Source organism: Hydra viridissima, unplaced genomic scaffold (assembly GCF_058129835.1).
Source record: "Hydra viridissima isolate aposymbiotic clone 2 unplaced genomic scaffold, HvirCarnegie_v1 scaffold_6, whole genome shotgun sequence".
Classification (NCBI taxonomy): Eukaryota; Metazoa; Cnidaria; class Hydrozoa; order Anthoathecata; family Hydridae; genus Hydra; species Hydra viridissima.
This window is the reverse complement of record NW_028324305.1, coordinates 8025320-8038313: the sequence shown is the minus strand read 5'-3', so window position 1 is coordinate 8038313 and position 12994 is coordinate 8025320. Positions and strand designations below refer to the sequence as shown.

General features: G+C 29.7%; 1 long non-coding RNA gene across 1 annotated transcript; it reads right to left on the bottom strand.

Moving 5' to 3' along the window:
- Positions 1-8147: 8147 nt before the first annotated feature.
- Positions 8148-9810, bottom strand: LOC149886858 (uncharacterized). The gene is made up of 3 exons (XR_016453610.1): positions 9475-9810; positions 8924-9036; positions 8148-8765 (listed from the first exon to the last, which is right to left on the bottom strand). It is a non-coding gene; the product is annotated as an uncharacterized LOC149886858 (long non-coding RNA).
- Between the last annotated feature and the right edge of the window lie 3184 nt (positions 9811-12994).

Here is a 12994-nt window from a genome sequence, read left to right as displayed (position 1 = left end):
AAAATGTAGTAAAATACCCCCTAAAAGTCTTTTGACTTTTTAAAGGATATCTGTCACTTGCCTATAATACAAAAAGGCTAAAGGTTGATGCTGGTGTATATTTTTCCTGATAATTTTATTTTTTAACTTTTCATTGCCCCAAGCACAGGCTACATTTTAACATTTGACTCAAACAAATCAGGAGATAATAACTTACTTGAGTTTAGGAAATAAAAACTTATAGATAAACATAAGGAAGTAAAATATTTTCTTTCTAAAACAAAATACAGTTAAAGATTGTCTTTTAAATTGCATTAAAATTAGGTTTACTGGCCCTGCCATCAGTCTGATCCACCATATGCTTTACATAACCTTGGATATATCAGCCTTTGTCAACTTACAAAAGTTTTCCAAAGTATTTTCTAAAAATTAACAATAGAGAAGCTGGATGAAAGAATGAAATTTAACAAAACCCTATTGTGAGATTTAATACAATTATTTAAAGTGATCAATTATCGGTAAAAAAAAGATTAATTAGTATTTAACATTATCATTTCTTACCTTTGCGATGAAACAATCTGCTTAACACTATGATCTCATTCCCATATATTGCATTTTGAAGAGTTCTTGATATTTATTGTTAATTGTCATATGAGAAACAAGAATTAAAAAATTGTCAATATTAATCCAGCACCTTGTATTTTATACACATTATAATGTAGTTATCATATAATGAAAGAAAAAAAAGTGTAATGGAATTCAAGGAAGAAATTTAAAAAATTTCTCTTTTATATTTGTATAGGTTTTATTTAGATCCACCACTAATAAAAGCTTCAAGGTTGACTAAAGAAAAATAATTGATGAAAAACATTTGGATTTTGCAACTTTTCCTTGTACTTTCAAAACTTGTCTTGTTTTTTATCATTATTACATTTGCTGAAAAATGAAAATTTCACAAAACTTGTAGTAGTAATTGAAAAATTAACAAATTAGATGTATGTATGAATGCATGAATGTATGTATGTATGTATTTATGTATGTATGCATGCATGCATGCATGTATGAATGTATGTATGCATGTATGTATGTATGTATGTATGTATGTATGTATGTATGTATGTATGTATGTATGTATGTATGTATGTATGTATGTATGTATGTATGTATGTATGTATGTATGTATGTATGTATGTATGTATGTATGTATGTATGTATGTATGTATGTATGTATGTATGCATGTATGTACTTCCTACATATACCAAGTATATTACACAGAAAATGAATCATAAAAATTAGAAAAGATTAGGTGAAACATTAAATTCATTTTCAAGTAAAAACCAATAACAAAAAAATAAACATAGCAACAAGACAACTGGTTTAACATATTTTCATGTAAAACTTTCAAACTAGAAAATGATTTTTGTTTTGCTTGAAACAGCTGCAAAATATTTAAAAATCTAAAACTTCATGTCTAATAAAATGTAAGTTTGGTCACATGGTTTCACCCGACAAAAAAAATCTTAATTATTCTTATCGACTTTATTGCTCTAAGTGCCGTTAACGATGATTGCTTCTTTTAGTAGTGTTAGGGACGACGCCGGAAGATTATAAAAAACGTCGGATTTTCTGATCGTACCATCAATCACTAATTGTACAAGTGGATAATAACAATTATCGAAGTGTACTAGATTGAAAATTACTGGAATAGATGTGCATAGAGATCATTTTGTTAATTTTTAAAGATATTCTTCTTTTTCAGAAAAGACAAAATCCGTCATAACCCATAACGTCGTAAAAAATTAATATTTTAATTTTTGACAGCTTTTGCCTGGTAATGTTCATTTTAGTGAGTTGTTTGCCAAAAAAATTTATGCTCAAAAGAAATGTTTGGTGGTGCAACCGAACACTCATAAAAACGAGACATGCCTTAAATCACCCAAGCAGTCATTAGCCATATGTTACAAAATTAAACGTTAAAGTTACATTTATAATTACGGTGGCGTGAGTTCTAATGACTCCATGGAAATAAAATCTTAAAAGTATAATGTGACGTAAACGTAAAGTGAACCAGGATCAATCTTCGGTATCAAATGAGGAAATAAGGAACTTATTCTTGTGCCTGCACTTCGAGACCATTTCACTCCTTGTATTAAGTAGGTTATCTCCTTTGTACATCAAAATTTGAAACGTTCTCGTTCTGGCGCGGAGATTTGCGAATTAGTGGGAATTTTTATTTTGCATCAAATCTCGCAGTTTTATGAAAAAAGCACTTTCGGTATATATCGAGATGATGGATTAGCTATGTTTAGGAACAAAAGTGGTCAGGAAATGGAGAGAATAAAGAAACATTTTGTACAAATTTTTAAAAATAATAATCTTCTTATCTCTATTAAATGCAATTTGAAAATAGTCAACTATCTCGATCTAACACTAAATCTTAACGATGGTTCTTTTCAACCATATCGCAAACCAGATGATATACTGAACTGAATTATATAAATACTAGTTCTAATCATCCACCGAGTGTAATAAAAAGTATTCCTAAAACTATTGAATTAAGATTATCAGCAGCATCGTCAAGTGAAGCGATTTTTAAAGAAAGTATTCCTCCTTATCAAGAAGCCTTGAAAAAATCGGGTTACAATTGCGAACTTGCGTACCATCCAAGTATAAAATCAACAAACGGCAACCATAAACGTAAGATAATTTGGTATAATCCTCCTTTCAGTGCAAATGTTGTTACAAAAATAGGTAAATGTTTTTTGAACCTCATCGACCTCCACTTCCCAGTTAACCACAGGCTTCGTAAAATATTTAATAGAAACACAATCAAAATTAGTTATTCTTGCATGCCAAATATAAAATCCATTATTAACTCTCACAACAAAAACATTTTGCAAAATGAGGCAAAAACTAATGAAATGAAATGCAACTGCACTGACAAATTGAAATGTCCAATGAACAACCGTTGCCTTTCCAACAACATCGTTTATCAGGCCACCGTATATTCGAACAATCCGGAATATAAAGAAAAAGTGTATATAGGACTTAGCGAAACATCTTTCAAAGCTCGGTATGCTAACCACTTAAAATCCTTTAATGCAGTTAGGTACAAGAACGATACAGAGCTATCAAAGGAGGTATGGAAATTAAAAGAAAAAAACTTCACACCTTTTATCTGATGGAAAATTATTAAAAAATGCAAACCATACAACCCAGCATCAAGAGCTTGTAACCTTTGTTTGAACGAGAAGTTTCAAATTTTGATGTACAAAGGAGATAACCTACTTAATACAAGGAGTGAAATGGTCTCGAAGTGCAGGCACAAGAATAAGTTCCTTATTTCCTCATTTGATACCGAAGATTGATCCTGGTTCACTTTACGTTTACGTCACATTATACTTTTAAGATTTTATTTCCATGGAGTCATTAGAACTCACGCCACCGTAATTATAAATGTAATTTTAACGTTTAATTTTGTAACATATGGCTGATGACTGCCGTTAGGCATAAAACTTAAAGTTCCATAATAAAAGTTTTTTTCTTTATAAAAAAGTTTTTAATTATAATTATAATTATATATATATATATATATATATATATATATATATATATATATATATATATATATATATATATATTAGGGATATGACTTTTTAATTTTTTTTCAAATAAAATGTTTCCTGTATCATAAATCGATGAACTTTTACCTAAAATCATGAAAAACGGCCCAAATAGCTTTCTGCAACAAAAAAAGGTCACCCCCAAAATAAAAATTTGATTTACCATTTTTATACATTCATTTTTGACCGATGTTTTAATCTTAAGCTTAATTCTCAGCTTAATTCTCAGTGTTGCTAATGTGAGCTCAGTGTTGATAATGTGAATAGTTCTATGAAGTACTCTGCGTGTAACTGAGCTAATAAGGAACTACTGTAGCGAACTAAAGACGCTGTAAGTGTACGAAGTATAAGTAGTTGTAGCATTATCGTTAGGATACGGACTGGATTATCGAACTGTTATCAACATTGACTGGATTATCGAACTATAATTGGATTACTATACAGTTAAAGTATTTTATTAATTAAACGACTTTATTAAACGGATATTTACGCTCAGCTATCCGTAAAGTCGTAACAATATTATATGATGTCTCACAAGAAAAGTCATACCACAGTAACAAAGAACAAGAAGACTTGGACTAAAAATTTGGTGAGATTTCAAGAGTCACACAGAAGAAGAGGAAGCGTGGCTGTAGAAGAACATTCACTCGATGAAAAATCCAGAATACCACTTCAATTGCAGATCGTAGGAAGATACCAGTTTCTCGGAGCATATGTTAAAGGAAGAAAAGAACGAATAGACCAAATTTCTAAGGAAATTACAAAATTGTGGGACAATAAACTGAATTTTCCACATGTGTCTGATCAAGTGATAAGAGCAAAGCTTATGAAGGTGCTGAAGGTCTATGATGAATGTGTCAAGCGTGGAAAATATGATGTTCTCAATGCATTATTTGACATCACGAAAGTGAATGGCCAGTGGTTATCCTCGGAAGATAAACGTCTATACCACCTACAAAAAGAAAGTAAAGGACAGGTGGGGTACTCAACAGGACAAGTGGCAAGTAAAGAAACCATTCACCCTTCCAAGAGAAGGAAAGTCCAGTCTGGAACAGCAATACCTTCCACATCACAAGTCCTGTCTACCACAGACAGTGGTACTGAATCTGAAAACTGCAAAAGTAAGAGTGAAGATGATGAAGACGACGACGGTGATAAAGACGATGATGAGGACACTCAGAAAAAAACTAGAAAGCACTACAAAAGTAAATTTGCTGTAAGTATGGTTACATCAAGTGGAGTTTCCACAAAGAAAGCTGCTAAAATATGCAATGTATTATCACAACAAGGTATTGATATTCCAACTCCAAGTCAATCAGCAATTTACAAGTCCACATTCAAAGAGGCAGGTAAATTAAAAAAAGAAATGATACAACAACTTAAAATGGAACAGTGGTCCTTACACTTTGACGGCAAACGAATAGATGATAAGGAATATCAGGTAGTTGTACTTCAGAATGAAAGAACTGACGTGAAACTTGATGCACTGCGTTTAAAAGATGGCAAAGCTGAAACTGTTGCTGAAAAAATTGCCAAACTTATTGATGAATACAACTTGTGGAATTCAATTAAGATGATCATTACTGATACAACAAACGTCAATACTGGGAAGAGAAATGGAGTTGTTGTGAAGTTGCAACGTATGTTTAAATTAAAGGGTGTCACAATACCACAATTTATCGGTTGTCAGCATCACGTACTAGACAGGATTCTCCGTCTGGTGATGGACGAAGAACTTGGGGGTGATACCAAATCTCCAAACATTGAATACCCATTTGTGTCTGAACTGTTGAATAAGTATGATGAACTGAAGGATAAGTTTGTGAATGGAACTGTAGAAATTCTTGATAAATCAGGGTGGAGAGACGATATGAAGTTTTTGTACCATTTAACAAGAGTGTTTAGGTTCTATGAAGAACAAAGAAACTTCCCTCTAATTCACTTTCAGAACATTCCTAATATGAGCAATGCCAGATGGAACTCAAGAGCCATTCTCGCCATTCTGGCGTTCATTCTTATGCCTGAAGCGAGAAAGAATTTGGAGAAGGTTTGCAGGTTCATTTCATATGAGTGGGCAGAACATTGGTTTAGTAGTCAAAAGTACAATGACAATGACTTCAAGAATTTATCTGATGTATTGAAGCCTTACAAAAAGGCATTGCAGTCATTCAAAAATCACTGGAAGAAAGAGCCATCCGTCATCGACATACCACGAAGTAATCAGATAGCTGAACGTGCAATCAAGGTGATGCAAGACCTGTATGCTTCCTGCAGAAAGAAAGACAAACTGCAACTTCGATTCATTCTAAGTAATAAGCGCTAGACTCTTTATGAGACGTGAGCATCATTGACCCCTGTACTAAACACAGTAGGCCTATAGACACAGACAGTTATGTATATTGTTGTACTAGACGCTTTGATACTGTTAATTTTGTAATACATGTATAATTATATATCACATAATGTTTTTTGTTATATCACAGTACATGTTGCATAAATAAATAAAATAACAACAGGAGTATGACTCTTACAACATCTTCAGCCTTTAATATTCATTTACTGTACAAAAGTGTACCTATTGAAAATTCGATTTTTTGGTTTTGGGGTGACCTTTTTTCAAAATATGTCAAAATGAAACATCTATTCGTTCTTTTTACATAAAAGTTCATTGAATTACGATACAGGCCTAGTAGGTTGCAAAAAAGTCATATCCCTAATATATATATATATAACAACATTTTATAACAAAAATTCTAATGTTAAGTAAATGTAAAACTAAAGTATAATTTTATATAAATATAACAATAATCAATAGTTTTATAGTTTGTTTTAACAAGAGAAAAAATAAAAATAATGCTATATTTACCAGTAAAATATATTCTGCAAGAAAGTGATTTTAATATTGATCAATTTTTAATGTCAATATATTATATATATATATATATATATATATATATATATATATATATATATATATATATATATATATATATGTATATGTATGTATATATATATATGTATATATATATATATATATATATATAGATTTATATGTATATATATATATGTATATATACATATATATATATGTAGAGAGAGAGAGAGAGAAAGAGAGACTGTTCAGTAAAAAGAAAGAGTTAGATTGTAAACAATATAAAATCATAAACAAAGACAAGAAAAAAATCAGAAATAAAAAAACACATCACCATACGTATTACTATAAATCAGAAAATGCTAGAATTTGTACTACAGAAGATGCTAGAAAGATACAGAAAATGCTAGAACTTATATTGAGTTAAAATTAACATTTAAAACCACATTACAAATTATTAACAAACAAATTATCAATTAAATAGCAAGCCACGCAATCGTCCCCAAATGTTCTTGAGCTTTTCCACTATAGAATTACAAAAATTAGTTAAACTATTGAATCTGAAAAAGCTGTTTCAGAGCTGACTTGACTTCCGCTTAAATAAATAAAAGATGGCGTATAACATTTAAAAACTCGTTTTTATTCTTGTTTTATTCTCAAAAACTTACTAGGAACTTACTAAGTATTTCGTTTAATCCTGGTAGGTACTTAGTAGGAACTTACTAGGATTAGCAGGTAATTCATAAACGTCATCTGCAGATGACGTTTATGAATTTTATTAGTCATGACTAATGGGAAACTTAAAAAGTTTAGCCGTATTAAGCGAAAACTTACCAGGATTAGCCATATAAGCAGGAAGTTAAACAGATTCCTAATAGTATTAGCCGGTTTTTTTTTCTCGGGTAGACGATTAGGGTAAGGGAAAGGGATAGGGATAGGGATAGGGATAGGGATAGGGATAGGGATAGGGATAGGGTTAACATCAATAAAATTTAAAAAAAAAAAACAAAGCTGATAACTTTTCCGAAAACAGGATAATCTTCATCTTCACTAATTGTAAGATGGTGGTTTGTTTTGTATTGAAGAGATCACCTTTTAATTTTGAATGTAATGCAAATATCTTCAGAAGGTTTACTATGAAGATTGTCCAAAAGTAATTGTTAATAATGAAGACTATGAATTGGTAGCACATGATGGCTTTTAGTAATTAATAAATTACGCATATAAGCACTTGATAGTCTATGATGTAAGCATAAATTGGAACGCAAAAAAAACTGCGTTTTGCGTTTGCGTTCCAAAATGAAAACTCACACGCAAACTCAAACCCATTTGACGCAATTTATTGCGTTTACTTACGTAAACGTAATTTACGCAAATAACTGCGTTTACGCACGCATTTAATACGCAACTTACGCATATAAATTGCGTTTAAAAACGTAACTCAAACGCAACTTACGCGTATAAATGCGTTTACAAACGGAACTCAAACGCAACTTACGCGTATAAATGGGTTTGCAAAATTGACACAAACGCGACTTATCTAATCTATTTTTTAAAATGTGACTTTTTAAGAAAACGCGATTTGTTAAGTAGTTACTTTTTACTTTTTAATTCAAAGATATAATATAACTTTTTATTTAACTCGTTGTGTTATTATTGAAATTATTGTTATTATTGAAACTATTGCATTATATATTCATTTTATTTTTGTGCTTTTCAAGTTCAAAAAATATATTATCTTTATATGATAAGTTTACATTTCACTATCTGAGTCATCGTCGTCCGAAAAATCATTTAAACTTTCAAGAAGTTTTAAGTTTACTTTTAACAATGAGCGACTGATAATCAGATCAGCTGTCATGTTGCCTCGTCTCTTTTCACATACAAAACCAGAAGTACTAAAATATCTCTCTATAAAAGCTGATGATGATGGAATATTTAGTAAGATGACAAATAGCTTTCGTAACATTAGCATTTTAGGATTTTTTGAACCAAAAATCATAAGAAGGATACACAGATACAGCAAGTCCTTTCTCTTCAATTTGCTTAAAAAAGTAAAGTTTTTCTTTTTCAATTTCAAGTAAATAGAGTTGTAAATTAGACTCCCGAGCTTCTGGGCAATAGTTATCATCTAGCATAAATCTGCTGAGCGAATCAGTTTGCTGATCATTTGAACTCAATCGTTCTTTCGCTTGTGTAAGCTCACATCCTGGTTGCGATTCTAAAGCACTTCGATAAATATTACGTGGCGTAAAGAATTTCAGAATTTCGTGTAGCTTTTCTAATGCTCCTAAACAATTTTGGGTTGTGATACAAACTTTAATGTAATAAATTAATATTTAAAAGTAGTTAAATTAATAAATTAGATTTTGAAGAACTGTTTTTTAAACTAAACTTTAAAACTTTTTTTTTGTCTTGATTAAATAATATAACCTAATAACTAAATACCTTTAACAATAAATTGACAATCAGGTCTAAAGAACCACAATTTAAGCTTTGAGATATTCAACAGTTGTGCTACTTGATAAATTCCTGAGTTAAGTTCGTACTGAAACTTTAATCTAAAAGAAAAAATAAACAATTTAGCAAATTATTTTCCATTTCCTTCCATTCTACTCCATTTTGAAATCATAATAGTCAATGCAGGCAAAACATCAGCAATCGATGAAAGATTCTTTTGTACAATTAAGTTGAACTGATATGCGGGAAGAAGGATTTGTAGGAATAGTTCAATCTTATCTAATTCGATTGGGCATCGTCTAATTTTTCGTTAATTATATTTGATAATTTTGCCATCGTTTATGGTATCAAGTTTTCTCTAAAACTTTTTGCACAAGGAAGTGGAACTTTGACTAATTTCCTCAAAAAGGGATTATTAAATGCATTAATCGAGCAGTTTGATGTAATAAAGAACTTGATAGCGTTCAAAGTATCGGCATCTAGCACGTTTCCATTTTTATTTGATTTGTTTAGTGTGTCGTATGAGTCAAACCACTTACCCAAAATGTCTTGATGTTTTCTTTGTAAATGCTTCTTAATGTTGGATGTTCGACCAATACGAGCTGTATACTTTTGATTACATAATATGCAGAAAAACTCAACATCATTTTGTGATTTATTTATTTGAGTATCAGATTTAGTGAAAGGAAGATATGAAGTATACTCCTAAAATATATAAAAATCATACGCTACATTGTTCTTAATAACATTTTAAATCTATGAAAAAGTCATTTAATCACCCGTTCAATTAAATTTATAATAAACTTCTTTTTGGGGAAAATGTTTCTTTGACCAAAATCTTGCATTTTCTTTATCAAATTACACGAGTCTTCAGATAATTTTGCCAAAAGACTATAACCCTGAAACCTTAATCTCGGGTCTTGCTGAATAGGGCGAATAGAAATATTTGAGACTGAAGTATTATTCGAAGACTCTCCCGATAATGATGTCAACGCAGCACTTGTTGTCTGCATAGTAGATTTCGTCGTTTTTGTAGGATTTATAGATCTTGTTCTTTTTGAAATTGCTTCTCCAGATTTAGATGCAGACAAACTTTGAGATAAATAAGGTTGCAATTGCAACTGTTGTGATTGCAATATTTCTTCTTCATGTCGCTTTTTTGAACTAGACTTTATGATATCCTCATGAATGGCATTACTCTTGCGAGATTGATGTGTCATATTAAATTAGATATTTATGAAACGATTAAGTAAAACTTGGTTTTGTTTCCTAAACTAATTTATTTAATACTTTTATGTATAAGCTGCATACCATAAGGAAATGCTTATAGGAACTTCCTTATGCTATAAGGAAATGCCATTAGACATCCCTTAAAACAAGTTATTACGTGTTTAACATGTTTTTAGGTCATTTTATAACGAATTTAAAAAAATAAATGTTAATAAAATTTGTTAAAAATGATATTTAATTTCTCATTATAATGGCTCCTTTTAAAATGATTGTTTTATGTTTTTAAATTGAGTGAATTGAGAGTTTTTGTGGTTAATTGCCCGTTTTAAGCGATCTTTTTTATATATAAAATGAAAAAACATACAATGGGACAATTATTCAAAGGAATTAATTGCCCAATGCTTTGAAAAGATCTACAAAACAAAAAAAATTATAATCTAAAAAAAAAAATTTTACAAATAGAATAACATAGTATTTAGTAAAAAGAGGAAAATGGCCTTTTATGCGTCAGGTAAAACGCCCTGTATATATTTAGTTTTATTATTTATGTTTTGTTTCAAAAGAAATAAATTTACCTAAAAGTTTTTAACACTAAATAATCACAGGACGTTTTGCCCTCCACATAAAAGGGCATTTTTCTTCACCCAAAACTAGCTTATTGCTAATAATCTAGTTTTGTTGATTGAGTTTTAAAGTTTTTACCCGTGGAATAATTCCTAAAGTCAAGTCCCTTGTGCATTTGTGAGACCTAGGTAAATTAATATTGGTTAATTTATAATATACTATTGTATTAACTTTTTATATATAAAAATTATAACTTTTCTAGTAATTTACTAAAATCCTTTAAAAAGTTATGTATTGATTAAAACCAATTATTTGTATGAGTATGTAAATATCTAAAACAATAGTATATAAAAGGAATTAAGCAATATTATTCAAATGCACAGGGGACTTGACTTTACGGATATCTTGCCCCACCCTATCCTAAACTTGAAAAAATAAGAAAGCAAAAGAAGAGAATAAAAACAATTGTTAAAAAAAAAATGAAATGAAAAAATTAAACTGTAAGGTGCAACGAACGAAGGGGGAGAAGACTGAGTCAAAGTAAGTAACTTTAGTACATATCGTACATATATATGCTATATATACACGATCTTTCTTACTGTAAATTTTATGATGCGGAATAGGAAATGGAAAATATATATATATATATATATATATATATATATATATATATATATATATATATATATATATATATATATATATATATATATTTTCCATTTCCTATTCCGCATCATAAAATTTACAGTAAGAAAGATCGTGTATATATAGCATATATATGTACGATATGTACTAAAGTTACTTACTTTGACTCAGTCTTCTCCCCCTTCGTTCGTTGCACCTTACAGTTTAATTTTTTCATTTCATTTTTTTTTTAACAATTGTTTTTATTCTCTTCTTTTGCTTTCTTATTTTTTCAAGTTTAGGATAGGGTGGGGCAAGATATCCGTAAAGTCAAGTCCCCTGTGCATTTGAATAATATTGCTTAATTCCTTTTATATACTATTGTTTTAGATATTTACATACTCATACAAATAATTGGTTTTAATCAATACATAACTTTTTAAAGGATTTTAGTAAATTACTAGAAAAGTTATAATTTTTATATATAAAAAGTTAATACAATAGTATATTATAAATTAACCAATATTAATTTACCTAGGTCTCACAAATGCACAAGGGACTTGACTTTAGGAATTATTCCACGGGTAAAAACTTTAAAACTCAATCAACAAAACTAGATTATTAGCAATAAGCTAGTTTTGGGTGAAGAAAAATGCCCTTTTATGTGGAGGGCAAAACGTCCTGTGATTATTTAGTGTTAAAAACTTTTAGGTAAATTTATTTCTTTTGAAACAAAACATAAATAATAAAACTAAATATATACAGGGCGTTTTACCTGACGCATAAAAGGCCATTTTCCTCTTTTTACTAAATACTATGTTATTCTATTTGTAAAATTTTTTTTTTTAGATTATAATTTTTTTTGTTTTGTAGATCTTTTCAAAGCATTGGGCAATTAATTCCTTTGAATAATTGTCCCATTGTATGTTTTTTCATTTTATATATAAAAAAGATCGCTTAAAACGGGCAATTAACCACAAAAACTCTCAATTCACTCAATTTAAAAACATAAAACAATCATTTTAAAAGGAGCCATTATAATGAGAAATTAAATATCATTTTTAACAAATTTTATTAACATTTATTTTTTTAAATTCGTTATAAAATGACCTAAAAACATGTTAAACACGTAATAACTTGTTTTAAGGGATGTCTAATGGCATTTCCTTATAGCATAAGGAAGTTCCTATAAGCATTTCCTTATGGTATGCAGCTTATACATAAAAGTATTAAATAAATTAGTTTAGGAAACAAAACCAAGTTTTACTTAATCGTTTCATAAATATCTAATTTAATATGACACATCAATCTCGCAAGAGTAATGCCATTCATGAGGATATCATAAAGTCTAGTTCAAAAAAGCGACATGAAGAAGAAATATTGCAATCACAACAGTTGCAATTGCAACCTTATTTATCTCAAAGTTTGTCTGCATCTAAATCTGGAGAAGCAATTTCAAAAAGAACAAGATCTATAAATCCTACAAAAACGACGAAATCTACTATGCAGACAACAAGTGCTGCGTTGACATCATTATCGGGAGAGTCTTCGAATAATACTTCAGTCTCAAATATTTCTATTCGCCCTATTCAGCAAGACCCGAGATTAAGGTTTCAGGGTTATAGTCTTTTGGCAAAATTA